General features: G+C 31.3%; 1 non-coding gene across 1 annotated transcript; it reads left to right on the plus strand.

The window, feature by feature from the left end:
- The first annotated feature begins 7585 nt into the window (after positions 1-7585).
- Positions 7586-7692, plus strand: LOC128036335 (small nucleolar RNA R71). Its single transcript, XR_008193133.1, has one exon. It is a non-coding gene; the product is annotated as a small nucleolar RNA R71 (small nucleolar RNA).
- The last annotated feature ends 11969 nt before the right edge of the window (positions 7693-19661 follow it).

The following is a 19661-nucleotide window of genomic DNA, read 5'->3' on the forward strand; positions in this document are numbered from 1 at the left end:
TATATAGAAATTAATAGTCTAATAATCAAAATTTTAAAATCACCTATCCTCATGCCAAATTTATTGTAAATACAATTAACCTATGTACATGCTCCTAACCAATCACTTGTATTTCTACAAGCTCAAGCACACAAATGACAAAAAAAATCAAAGAAAACATAAAAATTTAAAGCATATTTTCTATGTTACCCCCTACACTTTAGAAAAACACATTGTCCTCAATATTTAGCCTTGTAAAAGATAAGGAATGAAGTTACCCGATTGATCATGATAGTTTCGTAGGCTATTGGTGGGTGCTTCCTCCATTACTCATTGGAAGCTCTAATTGTTGTGCCTCCTCCATGTGGGGTTCCCATATAGAAAATTAAAATATGACACAAAATAACTAATAATCTACTATTAATCCTACTCCTAAAAAAACAAATTAAAATCATCTCAAAAGTTTAGTAATATCTAAACAAAATAAGTTAAATTATCCTCCTCGAAATCCATCTCATCATCTCCTTCCTCTTCGCTTTCATGCGCATCTTCCTCTTACTAAAGATGCGTTGGCCCAAACATATCTGACGTGTAATTAGGTGTCCTAATATTGTTCTGTCATGAAAACTCCTGAAAGATTGGGCCCAATTCCTGCATCCAATGTATCATCCAATCCAAATTTGGATGACCGCTCTCTCCAACATCTTGTAAAGCAGTTGATTTTTCTTTCCTTTGAGATGAAGTCGGGGTGGCTGCCGCCTCTTGTTAACATTTGTTCCACTCATTTATCTGTTTTGCTCGAAGTTCAATGTATTGTGTAAACAAAATGTCACGGATGATGCTTCGGGATAGCTTTATTTTTTTTGTGGATGCTATTGGAACACCTACTCTTTTTCATAAAGTCATCACCAAGTAAGGGAAGAAAACTCCCACCTTCTGGCCACTGATGCATCTCTTCATATTTTGGTAGATCCATTTCCTGATGCATACCTATTTTTCTATAAAACAGCATAAATCAAAACCACTTAGAAAGTATTGACATTAGACACATTTAAAGCAAGAATCACTCGTGTGCATAAGAATTGAATCCACATTTTATCTTCAGGAAACATTATAGCTTGACTCAAGGAAGTTGGGATATTGGTACCTGGATGATATTTCCAATCGCCCCTTCTTTCCGTTAAAAAGTTTATAATATTATTCATATCTATATCTTGAAAATACTCTAACTCAATGTCATCTATAAAATCTTTTTCATAGTGTGGAGCATTATAGAATTCAAAAATAATAGAGGGCTTATTTGTAACAGCCCAATTTCAGTGAAATCAGAACAATGATTTCGGGACCACAAATCTGAGTCAGAAAGGAATTTATTTTAATATTATTGCATGGTCTGCATTATGATAGGAATGACGTATGAAAATTTCGTTAACAAAAGTTTACAGATTTCATGTTTAATTATAGAAAGGACCAAATTCATAAAATGCAAAATTTGAGTTCTACTAGCTATAGGTAGTAAATAGCTATGGAATTCAAACTTGAGGTCCTTATATGGTAATTAAACCATTAAATGGATTTAGTAAATATTTATGATGAATCATCCATGGAAAATTAGAAAAAGAAAAGGATTAAATTGGAAATTGAAATAATTAAAGATGATAATAAACTAATGTCATCTATTTCATCTTCATCCCCAAATTAAAAATACATGGAAACCCTAGCTAAGAGAAAAGTGTTCAAGCAAGCTAAATTGGCTTAATTGGGTAAGCATTCTCGTCCCGTTTTTAGTAATTTTTATATTTCCGAAATCGTAGTAAGCTAATCTACCTATTTTGGGGATTAATTTGTAAAGTTATCAAAGTATTAAAAGTTTTCCACGGATGAGTATGCTAAAATTTTGTAATTTATGGTAGAAAATGAAAGGTTGTTGATAGATAAAAAAAATTTGTAAAGGAAATTTTCATGAAATTATGATTTAGGGACTAAATTGTAAAGATGTAAAATTCATGGAAAATTTCTAAATTTTATGAATTTCATGAGCTTTAAATGTCATATGAAAAACTCAGTTAGGCTTGCAATAAGGATTAAATTACATGAATTTTATTTTCCGAGCCTAGGGATGAAATTGGAATTAATTAAAAGTATAGGGGCAAAATGGTAATTTTTCCTAGAATGTGAATTGGATGGAATTGAACGTGAACTGTATTACATTGAATTAAATTTACTCGCATAGATCTGGATAGACATAGTTCAGAATTGGATTGAGGAAAACAAAAAGTATCGAATTAATAGCCTACGAACACGAACAATTATCGAGGTAAGTTCGTGTAACTAAATTTTGTACATTTATATGTTTGAATTAAATGTTGTACATGTGAATTGTGTAATTTTTATGTAATATGAAATTGATTAAATATCCAATAAAGCTCGATAAATATTAAGTCACGTTTGAATGGATGAAATTCGATTGGATATAGGGTTTCCGTATTGGTTGTGGTCCTGCATACGTTGCGGACACACCATAGATCAAAAGAGCATCTCGTTATAAGCCTTCTCGAGTTTCCCATTACATGGTTCTATGAGCATCCTGATCGGTATCGATCTTGCATGTGTTGCGAATATACTGCAGCTCTTTGTGAACGTCCTGTTATATGATCAGTATGGATCCTGCATATAATGCAGACATACCGCAACTCTTTATGAGCATCCTGATATAGGCTCTTTGTGAGCTTCCTGATATGGCTCACTTGAACTTCCTGTTATATGGCTATCAGGAGCTCCCTGATAATAACTCTTCAGAGTTACCTTTTAAGCTCAATAAGCTTCATATTCTAAACTCTTATGAGTTTCCTGTTATAGCTCAGATAAGCTTACTGTTACATGGCTCACATGAGCATCCTGTTATATGGCTCGAGAGTGTTTCCTGGTTATGTGCCCTAATGGGTACCCCTGAATATGAGTTGACGGATTACAGTTTTGTACACTTTGAGTGTACTACATGTGTATTCATCGATATTTCAAATAAATTCAACGAGTAAAGTTCTGACATGGTTAAACTAAACTTAAGATGATTTTTTATGGAAATGCATATGTTATATGAAAATATGATATGAAAAGCATATGTTTATGAAAGTTATTACATGATGAGCTCATCATTGATTCTTGATGTTTATATGTAATACATGACTAACAAGTTTCTTGAGATTATATGTGTTTAGGCAAATTTCCAAATTTCTTTGATAAATTTTGTATGTTTATCTTAAATATAAATGATTGGTAAGTTGATTTTCCGTTATACGAACTTACTAAGCATAATATGCTTACTATGTTTTATTTCCTTTTTTATAGTACTTAGAAGCTCGTAAAGGTTAGAAGCGGGTCGGAGCAAGATCACACAATCCTTCAGCTCATTTTGCTATAATTAGTAAAATTTCTCATGGTATAATGACATGTATAGGTTAAATTGACCAAATGATGGCATAATAATATTTGGTTGTAATTAGCCATTGGAATGCTTAGTGGCGGTATTTTGATGTATATGTGTATGAGACCATATTATGTTGATATGTGTTGTGTGCTTTAATTGATATACATATTAGGTATAAATATCCAATTTGGTAAGTTGGTAACTTGAAAATATGTGATGATATGTCACGCATAATAATTGGTTTTGGCCTGATTTAAATGTTTAGAATTGGTTTAGGAATGTGTTAAAATGTTAATGTAGGTGCAAGGCAAATTTAGGTGAGAAATAAGGCTTGGAAATGGCCTTATTTTGTCTTCACGAGTATAGACAAGGGTGTGTGTCTTAGCCGTGTGTGACACACGGCCATGCACACGAGCATGTGGTTTGGTCGTGTGTCCTATGCATCTTAAATTTTGAGAAACAGAATGTTTCGAATTGCTCACACAGGTAGAGGAAACGAGTGTGTGTCTCAGTCATGTGTGTCACAAAGTCTAGCACACGAGCATGTGACTTGGCCGTGTGACCCCTACACCTAATTTTCAAAAATTAAATTGTCTACATGGCTTAGCACAAGAGCGTGTGGTTGGCCGTGTGACCCAAGTTAGAGAGTTACACGAGTATGGACACGGGCTGGGATACAGCCATGTGCCTCACATCGAATGCACACACGGTCTGGGATAAGGGCGTGTCACTTGGCCGTGTGAGCCACACAGCCTGGCCACACGGGCGTATGTCCCCTGCACCTTGGAAAAATTTTGAAATTTCATGAAAAATTCACTGAGTTCCCGATTTAGTCCCGACTTTCTTCAAATGCATAAATTGGGCCTCAAGGGTCCATTTAAGGGTAATATGATTAAATATGATTGGTTTCTGATATGAATAGTAATTGAAATGAATTAATTTTATTTTTTTGTAAACTCCGGTAATGCTCCTTAACCCTGTTCCAGCAACGGATATAAGTTAGGGGTGTTACATTATTTGCACTTCTTTCCCTCGCACAGATAACGTTTCCCACATATGACCTTCGATATTTCTAGACTCTTGGTCTCGTAAAGATGCATAACACTCTTGGATAATAGGGACAATAACAACGTCTTTTGGGATCGTCAAAAAACATTCCTACCTATGATATCTAATTAAAGGTCCTATTTCCTTGCAGATAATCATCGATGGATCAAATCCTCTCTCTTGAATGAAGGTTTTTCGGTAAAGTTCTGCAAAATATTTTTCAACATTTGGGTTTGAAAAACTAGAAGGGTTTTGAACTATTGAAAATTTCGGTTCATTAGTTCTTCAAACCTTTCTAGGAGGCATGGTGTTATTAAAGTACTAATGAAATATCAAGCTATTAATTTCAATGGAATAGTAAAAAGTTGAGTTAGGAACTCATAAACTCATATAAGTCATTGGATTCCTCATAAAGTTCAGTTGTTGTTGTTCCTTTGGGTATTTCCCATCCTTCTCTTCACCTAATAAGATTGGAAGAATAAATTTTTCTATTAAACTAAGAATGAGAAGTAAAAAGTGAGATTTAGGGTTTATGAAATTTGAAAGCTTTTGAGGGTGTTAAAGATTTAAGAAGTGTTTAAATCAGATTTAGCACACCGAGTTGCAAAATCAGGTCAGGCTAACCCTACAAAAAATTGTAGCGATGTCGCGACACAGGGGTTTCGTGTCGTGACATCCCTGTCAGATCGCTAATGTCGTTACACTGGGATTCGATGTCGCAACACACCCTTAAATTTGATTGTGATTAATTGCCTTCTTGATTCAGGGTAGTCAAATTTGACACATCCTTAATCAATGTCACGACATCGAAGGCAATTTCATACTTTTTTCATTCTACTCTCCATGTTGCGACATCAAACCTCCTGCGTTGCGAAATATTGTCCAATAAAATGCCTTCTAATGGTCTCTTACACACTCACAAAGTACGTTAGCTCTCCCTTAGGTCTCATTCGGCCCTTAAGGTAAAAAAAAAACTCAATTTGCACATTTTATTAAATGTAAGTAAAACTAAAGAAACTTAACTAAAATGTAATGAAAATACTTTTATTCAGGCTCTTTAAGTGTTAAAACTAGTTTAATCTGTTACACCGAATTATGATAAATCATGTTGCAACATTAGGGTTCCATGTCGCGACATCGAAATAATTTTCTCAATTCTTTAATTCTGGACACGGGGTTGTCGTGTTGCAACACCAACTCTGTTTTAACCCAAATTTCCAATTCCCAAGATGTCTTGATCCCTATGAAACATAATTTTAGCACAAGTTAGAATTAAACTAAGAAAATAGTTAAATATACAATAAGATACATAAGATTAGAATTTATTTCAAGCTTGTCAGGTTTTACTATCGAATTCATCCGACAACTCTGATGAAACTTTTTCACTTCCATTTCTCTCAGTATTAGTCCAGCGCCTGTCATGTCATTCCACATTCATCCGTTTGTCCATTTCCTCAGCCCTGCTCTTTGGACCTACATTATTCACATAAAATACCCTTCTTGATTCAAGGCAATCAAATTTAAGGATTGCTATCTTATTACAATGTTCCCCTAATTTCCTTCTACCTTCCTCTCTCTATTGGTGACCACTCTTAAAAGTTTCGGTCTCACCATTGATTTTCATTGTTAATTCAATTTTTTTCTAAATCAATAGTGGACCTTCACGTGGCTAGAAAAGGTTTACCTAGCAGAATTAGTATTTTTCGATATTCTTCAAAGTCTATTGGGGTGATTAAGCTGCGCACTTTGACTAACACGTCTTTTAATACTCTTTTCGGATGCATTGAAGATCTATTAGCCAACTGTAGTGTTATTTTGGTATTCTTGAGGTCCCCTAACACGAGATTTTTATAAATAGATAAAGGCATTAAATTAATGATAGCTCCTAGGTCACATAGAGATATTAAAATAAATGTTCCCTATCTCTATGGAAATAGTAAAACTTCCCGAGTCTTTTAACTTTTGGGGAACCTATCTCAAAATAATGGCACTACATGATGTACTTATATTGGCTTTTTCACCTACCTTAATTTTCCTACGCCTAGACATAATTTCCTTTAAAAATTTAGCGTACTTAGGAACTTTTTCAATTAATTCAATCAAAGGTAGTTTAATGTTTTGAACAAGTTTAAAAAACTTAAAAACTCATCTTCATCTCATTTTTGTTTTTCCTCTACCCTTTAAGGGAACGATTTTTTACAACTAAAGAATATTTAATTGTCTCTTTTTCTGGTTCAACTGTTGCTGTAACTACTTCCTCTGACTCCGATTCATCTTCAGCTTTTAGCGGTTCTTCTTGAAGATCATCAGTATTCTCTATATTTACCACTAGATTTGGGTTCCCTGGGCTATTTAGTACTTCATCCGATCAGAGCATTATTGTTTTCACATGTTTCTTCCCTTCTCTAAGAAGATTATTTGGTATTACTAGGAATACCTGTGCCAATCTGTCTTTTTATATCACCCATCAAGCCCATCAACTGGCTCATCTGGTCTTCAAGTTTAGTCAATGTTCTCATTGAGTTGGTGCACTTAGACTGCACTTGCTTCTCATCTGTTCTCATTGACTACATTTTTCCCTCGATTCTATCCAGACGTTGACCATATATACTATGGTCAATCGAGTTGGCTCTTTCCTAATGTTTCTGTAAATAAGGAGGTTGATAATTAGTGTTTTTAATTTTGTTAGAACAATTACCTCCTCATTGGTTTCCTCCCCAACTCAAGTTCGGGTGATCTCTCCATCCGGGGTTGTAAATATTCGAATAAGTATTTCCACCCTTATTTCTGATGTAGTTCACATCCTCGATAGGATTGTTAATATAGTGGAAGAGTGGTTTGTCTCCTCCATAGACAGACGATGCATTCTTCTCTGCCTTTATTTGGTTAAGTTTTTCCACTATTTGTTAATATCTACCATCCTCTTGGACAATCTTCAACGTAGATGGTCTTTGCCTATATGTATATCATTCAGTTGGCCATTGGCAGAAATTTATTGCCATACTTTTTATTAATTTGCACGTATCTTCCAACGTCCTGTTCATGAGGGCACCTCCTACTACTCCATCTAATCCTGATCTTGAATGCACATCTAACCCATTACAGAAAATTTGCAATCGTAATCATTCAGGAAAACCATGGTGTAGGCATTTTTGAATCAGCATTTTAAAATGCTCACATGCATCATAAAAACTTTCCCCCTCTAACTGTTTTAACATCAAAATTTCCCTTCTTAGTTGGACCGTCTTTCTAATGGGGAAGAACTTTAGTAGGAATTTCTCTGCGAGTTCATTCCATGTAATGGTTGATCTTGGTGCCTGCGAATCTAGCCAAGAAAAGGTGTTATTGATTAATGAAAAGGGGAACAACCGAAGACGAATAGTGTCATCAGTGAACCCATTGTATCCACAGGTATCACAAAGCTGGAGGAACCGTTTTAGATGCTGAGTCAGATCCTCTATCATTGTTTCGCAAAATTGAAAATTATTTCGGATCATCTGGATCAAGCTAGCTTAACCTCGAAATTATTGGTCGTGATGGCTGGCCTAGTTATACTCCCTTAAACCATATCCAGATTCGATAGCGCATACTCTTTCAGAGTCCTCTCGTTAAGCGTCATATTTATATTTGCGAGTAGTTGTAGTGGTGGTGGTGGTGGATCTTCTAGATCATTATTGTTAGCCTCATCGAATAGTAAATTCTCATGAGGTACATTGCCTACAGCAGGTGGTGGATTTTACATCTGCTACTACTATTTTTGTTGCTGTCGACGATTTCTGCATATTATTCTTTTTGGATCTGTGACTGGCTTTATAGGAGTTCCCCTACTATGAGTCATACACTAAACCCAAAAAGATAAAATTAGTAGAAAATAATAAAATTAAATTTGTAACTATAACCTAAAAATTTCCTAATTATTCTATTAGTATGCAAAAATTAAAATTAATATAGTGACATTGCCTCTCCGGAAACAGTGCCAACAACTTGACCACCTCTGGACATACCAACGTCTAAAGTAGAAATCTTGTACAAAAGATATGAAAAGTAGTATCCGCAAGTATACAGGTTAGGTTCTAATACAATTACAACAGGCTAGGTAAGTACTCCGAGGATCGTATCCAATGGAGGCGAGCACTAAATTAATTCTAATTCAAACATAAATAGATCTAACTAGTACTTTAATCGAATTATATTATGAAGAATTAAAATAATTTTTTTTATGAACTATACTAGAAATAATAAGAAAAGAAATAAATGAAAACCGAGAGATCAAATAATCAAATATGCATCAAATCTGGGCATGGGTGATTAGCTCACTTTGGTAGCCATAATCAACTGTCATCTCAGGTTTTCTTGTTCAATCAACTAGTTAATACCCCCAACAGGATCTTCTGATTCTTCCACTAAAATACTTAGTTGGTAAGAACTACTTATCTTTCGACCTCACAGTCTAGCAGTTCAGGGTTAAGGTGGTCACTGATAGGCTATACCAAATTTGGGTTAATTCCCACATTGATGACTTCCTAGGGTTGTCAGGCCTATGGTTTAGATTCTTCTTTTCCTAAAAAGCTAATCTGTTAAGAATCCCTACAAAACAGTTAATTATTCATACCTCCACTCACTAATCCCTCACAAGAGGATTAGTTCCTCATAGATCTAATAAACGATATAAACTTGATGGAAATAATGAACATATAGTTTGACAATAATTCCAGAATCTGAGTTCTCTGTAAAAGTAAATAACAAGAACAAAAATAAAATCTAAAACCTAAGAAAAGAGAAAAACTAAAGACTAAATCTAAAGAGAAAATTCTACAATTTAAAATGTGTCTCTAACATGTGCTAAATGAGCCTATTTATAGAATTTAGGGTGGTCGTCGACCTTAACCATAGGTCAGCTATCATCCTTGTGCTTAACATTTGATTGTGCAGACCAATATGCCCCTGGCTCGTAATTATTTCCTATACAGAGCCGATGTCGTGACACACCAAGTCCTGTGTCATGACATCGAGGGCAGTATGCTCAACTTCAGGGTGACTTCAGGGGTATGTCGCGACATTGAAGGCAGTCTTAGAATTCTTCTATTTTGCTCCCTATGTTGTGACATCAAATGCTCTATGTTGCAACCTAGCGACCAGTATCGAGTTAGTGCACATTCTAATGGCCTCTTACACTCACAAAGTATATTAGCTCACACTTAGGCCTCATACGGCCCCTAAGGTCAATAAAAGACTCAAATTATACATTTTATTAAACTTAGCTAAACTTACAAAAATGTAATTAAAACGTAACTGAAATGGTTATGTTCAAGCTCTTAAAATATAAAAACTAGTTTAATCTGCTACACTGAATTACAACAGATCAACTATACTCATATTCATAACTGAATCATACATTTTTAAATTCTTAACACACATCATCACGATCATGCATCACAGCACACATTCCATGTATACACATACCGTTACTTTATAGGATCACATGCACACATACATACAAAACTTCACAAACTTAAACTGACATAGATACTATACGAAGATCATACATTTATGTTCAGCAATCACTCAAGGACTCATGCATCGTTACTAGAACATCAACCATAAGAAGAACATTCTAAAATGACTTGTAGGAGTTGAGACTAGGGACTCAACTGATACTCACCTATATTGCAGCTTGGAGTTTCAAACTCGAACATCCCTCTCGAACCAACAGCAACCATGTAACACCCTATACTCGGTCCGGTCACCGAACCCAAGCTATAGGATGCTACAATAGAAAATCGAAACATTCACAAGAAATTTATTCATTATTATTCAATAATCAATAAATACAAGTTAATTCCATGTTAAAAATGCATTACAATCAAAACCAAGTCTTAGTATGGCTTACGAAAACCTTTGAAAAAGTTCATAACTAAATCAGGACAAATCTGAATCATTTACAAAATAATAGGTAAAATGCAAAAAAAAAGGGTTGCCAACCACTTAAAAAGGCCCAAAAAGATCAATTCATAATAAAATTACAATCATCTCTATGTTATTCAATCATATCATGACCTAAATCGAACTTACGAAACTTTTAAAATAATCAGAATGATTCTGGATTAAAACAAAACTTTTACAAAATATAAGCAAATAATTAAAATAAGGGTCACACGGCCATGTAGCCAGGCCATGTGACAAGGTAGGGACAGTGTGGTGCAGGGACATAGTCGTGTGGCTCAACCGTGTGGCAGAGCTTTGACTGTGTGAAAGGAGACACACGGCCATGTCTCTAGATCGTGTAACTAACCGATGCCGTGTGGACCTAAAATTTCAAAATTTTGAACAGAACACGCAGTTCTGTACACAACCGTGTGGGGCAAACGGTCGTATAGCAGACTGTGTCACAAGCCGTGTGTACCTAAAACATCATTAAACTTAAGCAATGACATACACCTTTTCTTAGAATTCAAGCTATACTATTTACATCTATTTATACCAACTTAGAACTCATTAAAACATGCCAAAACAAGCTAATTAGACAATCAATCTAAGCCTAACCAATATGCCCTCAATGGCACCACATTACAATCATAAAACAACAATCATCCAAATCATTTAACTTATTCATTCTAGCATAAAAAATTAGCAATATTAATGCCAAAGCTTGCTATCACATAAACACCTAAAGTGCCATTCAGCTTGACTTAAAGCAACATATTACCAAAATACTAAATATGCATTAGGCATTACATACATCAAGTTTGCATATAAGTACATCTACAACCAAAATACCAAAAATTAATCAATACTTGCAAAGTAAACATCCTATATACATGTCACAAGTAACCAACTTTTAAAATTCAAAAGTCTACCGGATCAAGTGACGGTAGGTGTAAGCTTCTTGCTGACCCGATTAACATGTTTCGGACATTGAAAATCTACAAAAAATAGTAACCCGAGTAAGTTTATAAAATACTTAGTAAGCTTATAAATTATAAACAAATTTCTTACCTTAACCATTCAATAATTACATGAATCAATATGAAACAAATTCACCTATCATAGTATTCAAAACATCAATCGTATGAGATTTAGTCTAAACCACATATATAATTTCCAATGGTAAAATACCAAGTTTAACTCAAAATTCATCATGAATCCATTTTCCAATTTATCACTTTGCATCACTTTCATCCTTAAAAAAACTGCATAATATATAATTGTCATATTTATTCATATCATGACATAGTTCAACATTTTCGGGTCAATAAATAATGAATATACGGATATTCAGAGTTCGTATTTCATCCACATAAACGATACAATTTCACATTGTATATCCTTTGATTTTTCGATGGAACTTTGTTAAAGAACTCAATACACAGTACAGGTAACATATGATGCTCGTCCGAGCTAGTCATATACAAAAATATATGTGTTAGGTTACCCATCCAGGCTAAACCATTGACAACACAGAAAAATAGCCTAGTTAGGGCTATGTATACATGTAAGGTTACCAGTCTATGCTAAACCTTTAAAACGACAACAGATTAGCAGTCCAAGCTAAATTTATGTCACATGTATATCCGAGTCTGCAACAAATGTTGGAGCTCGATCTAGAACGGGAATCATTCAAAAATCCCGTGTATAAGACTTTTACTCAATCCATCGAAATTATTTCATAATTCAATTTGTTACCATATAGCTTGATATCTATTTAGTAGTTTATATATATAAATAATTAACATTTAATAACAAATTGTAACCACAGAAAATTGTATAGACTTACCTATCAAAGGAATTTAACTATCAAGGACTAATCGACAATTTTTTCTTTTTCCTCATACGTCCTCTGGTCGATGAGATTCTTGATCTAAAGTATAGTTTAATTCAATTAAATCAGTTTAAACCACATAAAAAATCAAATTTATGCATTTAAACCCTTTTAATCATATTTTACAAATTTACCCCTAAACTTTTACATTTTATTCAATTTAGTCTCTAAAATTGAAACTATTAAAAATTCAAATTTAAGCCCCAATACACATAATCGATTCTAATTCCATCCATGCTCAGCCTTCAATCAGTTGAAAATTACAATATTTTCATTCTAAGTTTAACATATTTACATATTAGTCCTTAAATGCAAAACTAACAAAATTTACTTAACAGAATAGTCCTAAAACATTTCCAAGCTTCAAAATCTTCCATTTAATATCAAGAACATCCAAAAATCATCAATGGTAATTTTAACAAACTTTAACAGTTTTGAAAACGGAGATACGGGTTAGCTAGATCTAGTTGTAACGATCTCAAAAACATAAAAATTAGGAGAAACAGGTGAAAAATGGCTTACCATGTAAAGTAAAGAAGATGACCGAAGCTTTTGGATTTTCATCCATGGTGTTTCAAGTTTCTTAAGTTGAAGAAGAAAGATGAAAATATTTTGTTATCATCCTTTTTTACTTTTTATTAATTATAAATATTAATAACATATAATTAAAATATAAAATTAATCAAAATACATCACTAACCGTCCACTATATGTACATTAAGGTATTATTGACTTATAAGTCCTTCCACTTATATTAATTAAGCCATTTAATCATTAAAATTCAATAGCCACTAAATTTTACGTCTTTTACAATTTAATTTTTTCCTTAATTAACCATCCAAACGTTAAAATTTTTGGACCAAAATTTAATACACATATACAAAAACTCTATAAATATCTCGATTTATGGAAACGAGGTCCCAATACCTCTTTTTTTTTAAAAACAACTTGACTTTATGGACAACCAACTTGTACTTAACTAATTATCCAATTAAATAAAAATTATCAAATTAAATAAAAATTACGTACTCACTCATCGAAATTGTGGTCCCGAAACCACTGTTTCTGACACCACTGAAAAATTGGATGTATGTAACCACCATTAAAACCCATTTATGGACAAATTACTAACATCTCAACTACAGACGACCCCCCATGCAGGGCCTTGTATTCATAACTTATTGTCTATATGCTTCTTAATAGCCTAATTCTTTCAAAAACTTAACATGCAAAGCTATCAAACTTATCAGGAGGTGGGACATCCACTGATTAATTCAGAAACCTTAGCTTCCAGCTTAATAAAAAAGAAAAGAACATATAAGTTTAAGAAGAAGAGTTAGAGAAAAATTTTGAAGAAAGAAGAACCATCAACTCAGTTGGCTCCTAACCAGATCTCGTTACAAAACCCTATTAGCACAGTGCTCAGACGAACTAGATGTACTATACATTTGGTGGTAATTCTCACCAGGCTTACCCTTCGCTTGTCATATTCTTTTCTTAAATTACAGAATAACCTGAGATAAAATATTTAACTCCTTCAACGACGGATACTTTACGTCAAACTCTAATCCACCAGAAGACTGTTAATTGGCGGATTACACTATGCCAAACAGATAATTTCACATCTATACATCTTCTTCTCGGATCCGCCAGATTTGAGGTGTGATAATATTTGGTATTTATTTTCCTATAATAGGAACATAAGAAATAAAATAAAAATTCCTACATTTATATAGATTTGAATCATGGTAACATGTTTGATATTTAAAAACCATTGAAAAATAAAAACATCTTGTGCATTTATAGTTTACTAGCTTCTAATGTCACATGCATTGCATGTAATTTTACACATTTAATATTTAATTAATTTTTAAATGTTATACTTTTAATTACAATAATTAACATAAAATAATGTTTCTTATCTGAATTATTGAATATAATTAAAATATATTAACTTATCAATTCAAATATTATATCGAAAATTGCCAAATAATAATTAAAACATTTTAATATATTCAACTCGCAATATAGTTTTACTTTAAGTAATTAATGAAAAGTAATATTATTTAAAATAATAACTAATTAACTCAAATATTAATTAAGTGATAGTTAATATGCTTAGAATTCTATTCAAATAGTAAAATTAGCACAACCTTTGTTTATGTCAAAAATTTTAATTGATAATGGTAAGTTTGTTATGAAATAAATACCAAAGAGAGTAAAAGAGAAGTACATATTTTGTTGATCAATAGTGATTTTTACAATGCTTCTCTAAGGTTTATATTTACAAACATAAGAAGTATAAATGGAATAAAACTCTACTTCTAATGAATATTAGAGTCCTAAAATATATCAAATTCATCTTGATATTAATGGACATCCTCTTAATGATAAAATATTAATAATAAAATTATAATTGTCACAACCTTTTTCCTTATATTTCATGCTTAAAATTATATTCAAGTAATATCTCTATTTTAAAATTAACACAACTTTTTAATTAATAATTATAATTTAAAATTTATTCTTTTTTTTAATTTAATCTCATTATAGGTCCTTATCATATCAGCTATTTTTGATAAAATGTCTAGAACTGCCCATAACACCTCTCCAACCCTTAAATAGGAAGATAATGGGCTTCAGCGCACTCTAACCCACGACCTCCTGCACTAACGATAATGTTGATGTCAATCAAGCTAAGACTCAATCAACAAATTATAATTATTTTTAATGTATAATTATCACAACTTCTATTTTATTTAAAATTTTATCTAATAATTCTAAATTAAATATTGTAATTGTCGAAACCATTTTTATTTTGGAAAAAAAAAATAAAAATTAGTTGTTGACTAAAAAAAAATTAGGAGTCGTCACCAATCTTTTATTAAGGTGTGATTGGATCACCTAAAAAAACGACTTATGTCTACGAGTTTCAGAAAAAGTAGATTCGGGAGTCAGTTATGTATGAGGAAGGATTAGCACCCTCGTAACGCCCAAAAATTGGTACCAAATTGATTAATTAATGTCTTAGAGTCGAGAGTTAAAAAATGATCCTTAATTAAATTAAATTATTTATTAAGACTTTCTCATTTTGAAAAAAGAAAATATCACACCCAATGCGTTAGAGCACAATATTTTATTCTTTTCAAGACGAGTTGGTCCAAAAAACTCGTGTAATAAAATTTAAGAAAATATTTAATCGTTTAAAACTTATGAAGAAATTGCAACCCAATACGTTAGGGCACAATTTCTTAAAATCCCAAACATTGAATATTTCCTTTATTTTTTATAAAAAAATATAAAAAAATCTTTGTCTCGAGAAATCAATACGTCACATCCAATGCGTTAGGACACAACATATTAAATTCCCAACAATAAGCTTTTTTTTATCAAAGAGCAATTCTCGATTGTTAGATTTAACGAAGAAAATCGTAACCCAATACGTGAGGGCTCAATTTTCTTGAAAATCTTAAATACGAGTATTATCTCTATTTTGAAAATTTCTATTTTAAATTCGAGTAAAAAGATGACGTAATGTTTTATTGTATGTATGAATGTCACAATAACAAATACAACAATGGCATATAAATAATATAAAAAATAAATAAACAAAATGAATATATAAAATAATAATCCACGACATACAAAATATAAAATGAATAAAGAATATAAATGTAAACACAATTAAACAATGAATGAAGAAAGCAAGCAAAATAAATAAAGAAAAGAAGGTATATAGTATACACATAGAAATTGTGAAGATTAAAAATACAAATATGATAAAATTTTGAGTTATTAAAACTTATATATATATATATATATATATATATATAAAATACATAATGCATTTATGAAAACCAAAGAAAATATAAATATATGCATATATATACATAAATTATAAAATATGTGTTAAAAATATAAGTAGGTAATAAAACATTTTTGAAAATAAATAAAAAACATAGGTATATATATATATATATATATATATATATATAATAGAATAGTCATTAAAAATGAATATATATACATGTAAAATACATTAAAATAATTAAATAATATCTACATTATCAAAATTAATAAAAAATATATGTATATATATAAATATGAGAAAAAACATTAGTTGAGAGAGGAAAAAAATAAGTATGTACATAAGAAAACAATAAATATACATATATATATATAAGTTAAAAATAATTACAGAAAAGAAAAATAATAATAATTACATCATTAAAATTAACTAATTTTAAGAAAGATATAAAAAAAGGACTAAATTGAACTGCAAATAAAAAGTCTGGGGTAAATCCGCAAATAAATAAAGCCCAAAGGACTGTATTGAATGTGCGTATAATCATGGAGGGGCTGGAAGGGAAATTTTCCCTTTCCCTCTAAACGGCGTCGTTCAATAGGGACCAAATTAAAATTAAAATAAATTAAAAGCGAATTTTAAAAAATATCAAAAACTTAATTGTAAAATATTAAAATGGCGGAGGGGTTAAAAGTGCAATTTACCCTTCCGCTCAAAAACACGCGGATCCTAGGCCGGTTCGGGTCGGAGTCGGGTCGGCCTCCCCAAAACAAGCCTTTATATTTTCAAAAACAAAACAAAAAAAAAAACCTTTCAAAAAAGCTCTCCATCCCCAATCGTCTAGCCTAGGTTCGGTCATCATACCGATCTCGGCCAAGACACACCGTCTGTGGTGCTTAAAAAGGAAAACTCCTTATTCGGCCTTCTCGGCCCCCCTTAACTCGAATCCGGGCTCAAATCCTTCGAAAATTGACGAAAAATACCCTAAAAAATCAAGAAACCTTTCGGTTTCCGGCCACCGATCCTTGGGGGTGGCTCCCTCGATCTACCAAACGGTGTGACAGATCCGAATGAAGGTGAGCGTCTTTCACTTTTATTTTATTTTATATTTGTATATAATAAAAAAACAATAAAAAGAAAATAAATAGTAAAACAAAAATGTATATCAACATTTGGTTCCGATTGACTCTCTATGTGCTGTGAAAATATTTGTTTTTTATTGATTTTCGGGCCCCCCATTACAGTATATTGGTGGCTTTTTTATAGCCGAATGAAACAATATCATAAAGGAATCAAATTTGTTTTCTTTGATTCGCAATCTTTTCTTTCCATATACTGTTGTTTCTTTCTTTATGTGCAGGTACGGGGACGCGGCTCGTGCGAAGATCCTGGTTGCGGCGCAAGAAGATTTCCTTAGAAACCCTAGGGTTTCTGTCTATTGTTTTGGGCCTGATTAATTTTGGGCATCTGTTTGGTTTGGGCCACATAGGCCCGTTTATAATTCGGGCCCTTTAGACCCAGGCCAAAATAGGGTATTATAGTAATTATTTGTAAAAGTGAATTCAGTAATATGAAAGAAAATAAAAGGTATTATCGTCAGATTAAAAAAAAGTTCAAACTCATGTTTTTATATATGTTATAGATGGATTTAAATTACTGTCAATTTGTTTGAAGTTAAAAACTTTTATTTTCAATTTTTTAGTTTTACAAAATATTTTTAGTCAAAATAATGAAAACAATTTTTTATTATTTTCTAAATTTTACATATTTTATTTTCAAAAATGATTTTTATAATTTTCGACCAAATATATTTTCACAAAATGAAAATGACGTTTTTGAAACCAAACGAACTTTAGCCTCCGTTTGGTTTTTGAAAATATTGTTTTATTTGTTTATGATTTTCAAAAACAATTACCATTTTCTATTTTTAGAATTTATTTTTTTATAAATAAGAATAAAATTTTATTTTGAAAATATGTTTAATAACTCTTATATATATAATAGAACATGAAAATATAAAATAATTTTATATTTATATGGATTTGAATTAAGATAGTAAATTTAATGTTTGAAAAACTGTTAAAAATACTTTTGGGTTTATGTGGGTTTAAACAGGTGCTTATTCAATTAAAGTTAAAATTCCATTTATGTTCATCACGTTTAATTTTACAAAACATTTTTCGTAGCTAACTAAAAAATTTAATATTTAGGTGATCAAAATAGAACCAAGTATAAAGTTGAGTGACTATTTTTATAGTTTACCCTTCTATTTAATATTTAATTTATTTTTAATTAAAAATCATATTCCCAACCGATCTGATTTTTTATATTAAAAAATTCCTAAAATTGTCTGCATAAAATAATGGAGTTGGTAAATAAGAGGATGAAAAAGTATAATAATGAGAAGCTTTACCAAAGTGTTGAAATGAATGGAGACATGGGTAATACAGAAGCCAACAATTTAGAGTTATAAAATGGGCCCCAAGTGTTTGTTAAATTGTCTGACTGAAACAAGACATAAGCCATAAATTTCACACATGCCTTTGGTCATATGGGATAAAGAAACAACTTATTTGTAATTTAATCTATTTGGACAGCTACTATTGGTGACATTGTTTCTGTCTTTCTTTTTAACAAAACACTGTACCAGCACATGACTTTCATTGGATCCATGTGACTCGGTTCTTCACCCTTTTTTTTTTTTGAATAATTTAATTACAATTACTAATGCTAATGACATTTTCATTTACTTACAAACTTTAACTTTGACTAACATTTAATCCATTATAAGGGTTGAGTTTTTTTTTTAATTTGGGTAAATTGTTAATTTTTTTACCCTAAAATTTAAAAAAAATACCTATGAACATAAAAAGTAATTTTTGACCTCATAAGTAATACTAAACAATCAATTTTTTTTCAACATTACTTTCATTATAGGTTTTTTTATCATATCTACTCTTTTTATTACAATACCTAAATTTACTTATAACCCCTCCCCAACTCTTAAAAATGAGGATAATATGCTTCAGCGCACTCGAACCCACATCCTCCTGCATTGACAACAATGTCGATGTCAATCGAATTAAGACTGAATTGACAATAATTACCAATATTTTTAAAAACTTGTTTGGAGGGAAAAAAAATACCAATCCATTGTGTCCCTTAGTTTTTACTCTTAATTTTTGTCTTAAGGAACAAATAACAATAAAGACAGGAAAAAAACGTACTTTGCATTTAACTTAATAAATTCATAAATCATGAAATTTTATTAATTTGTAAGAGTTTTGTTCATATTTGATTTTAATACCAAAAATATAATTTATATATTTAAATTATAATAATTGAATTGTTCTGACATATAATTAATAGAAAATAAACATGTTAAATTAAGAAAATATAATAGAAATTATCAATTATAATAATTGAATTAAAAAAAAGGAAGATTGAATTTTAAGATTTTTAAGTAAAGATACCAATTTCAAATTCTGTAAAAGTAGAATGAATAACAACAAATTTTAAATAATCATTTTAACATTTCCACAACACTACAACAGCATACATTTTTTTTCCAACTAAACTGTTAA

This window comes from Gossypium raimondii, chromosome 13 (assembly GCF_025698545.1).
Source record: "Gossypium raimondii isolate GPD5lz chromosome 13, ASM2569854v1, whole genome shotgun sequence".
Taxonomy (NCBI): Eukaryota; Viridiplantae; Streptophyta; class Magnoliopsida; order Malvales; family Malvaceae; genus Gossypium; species Gossypium raimondii.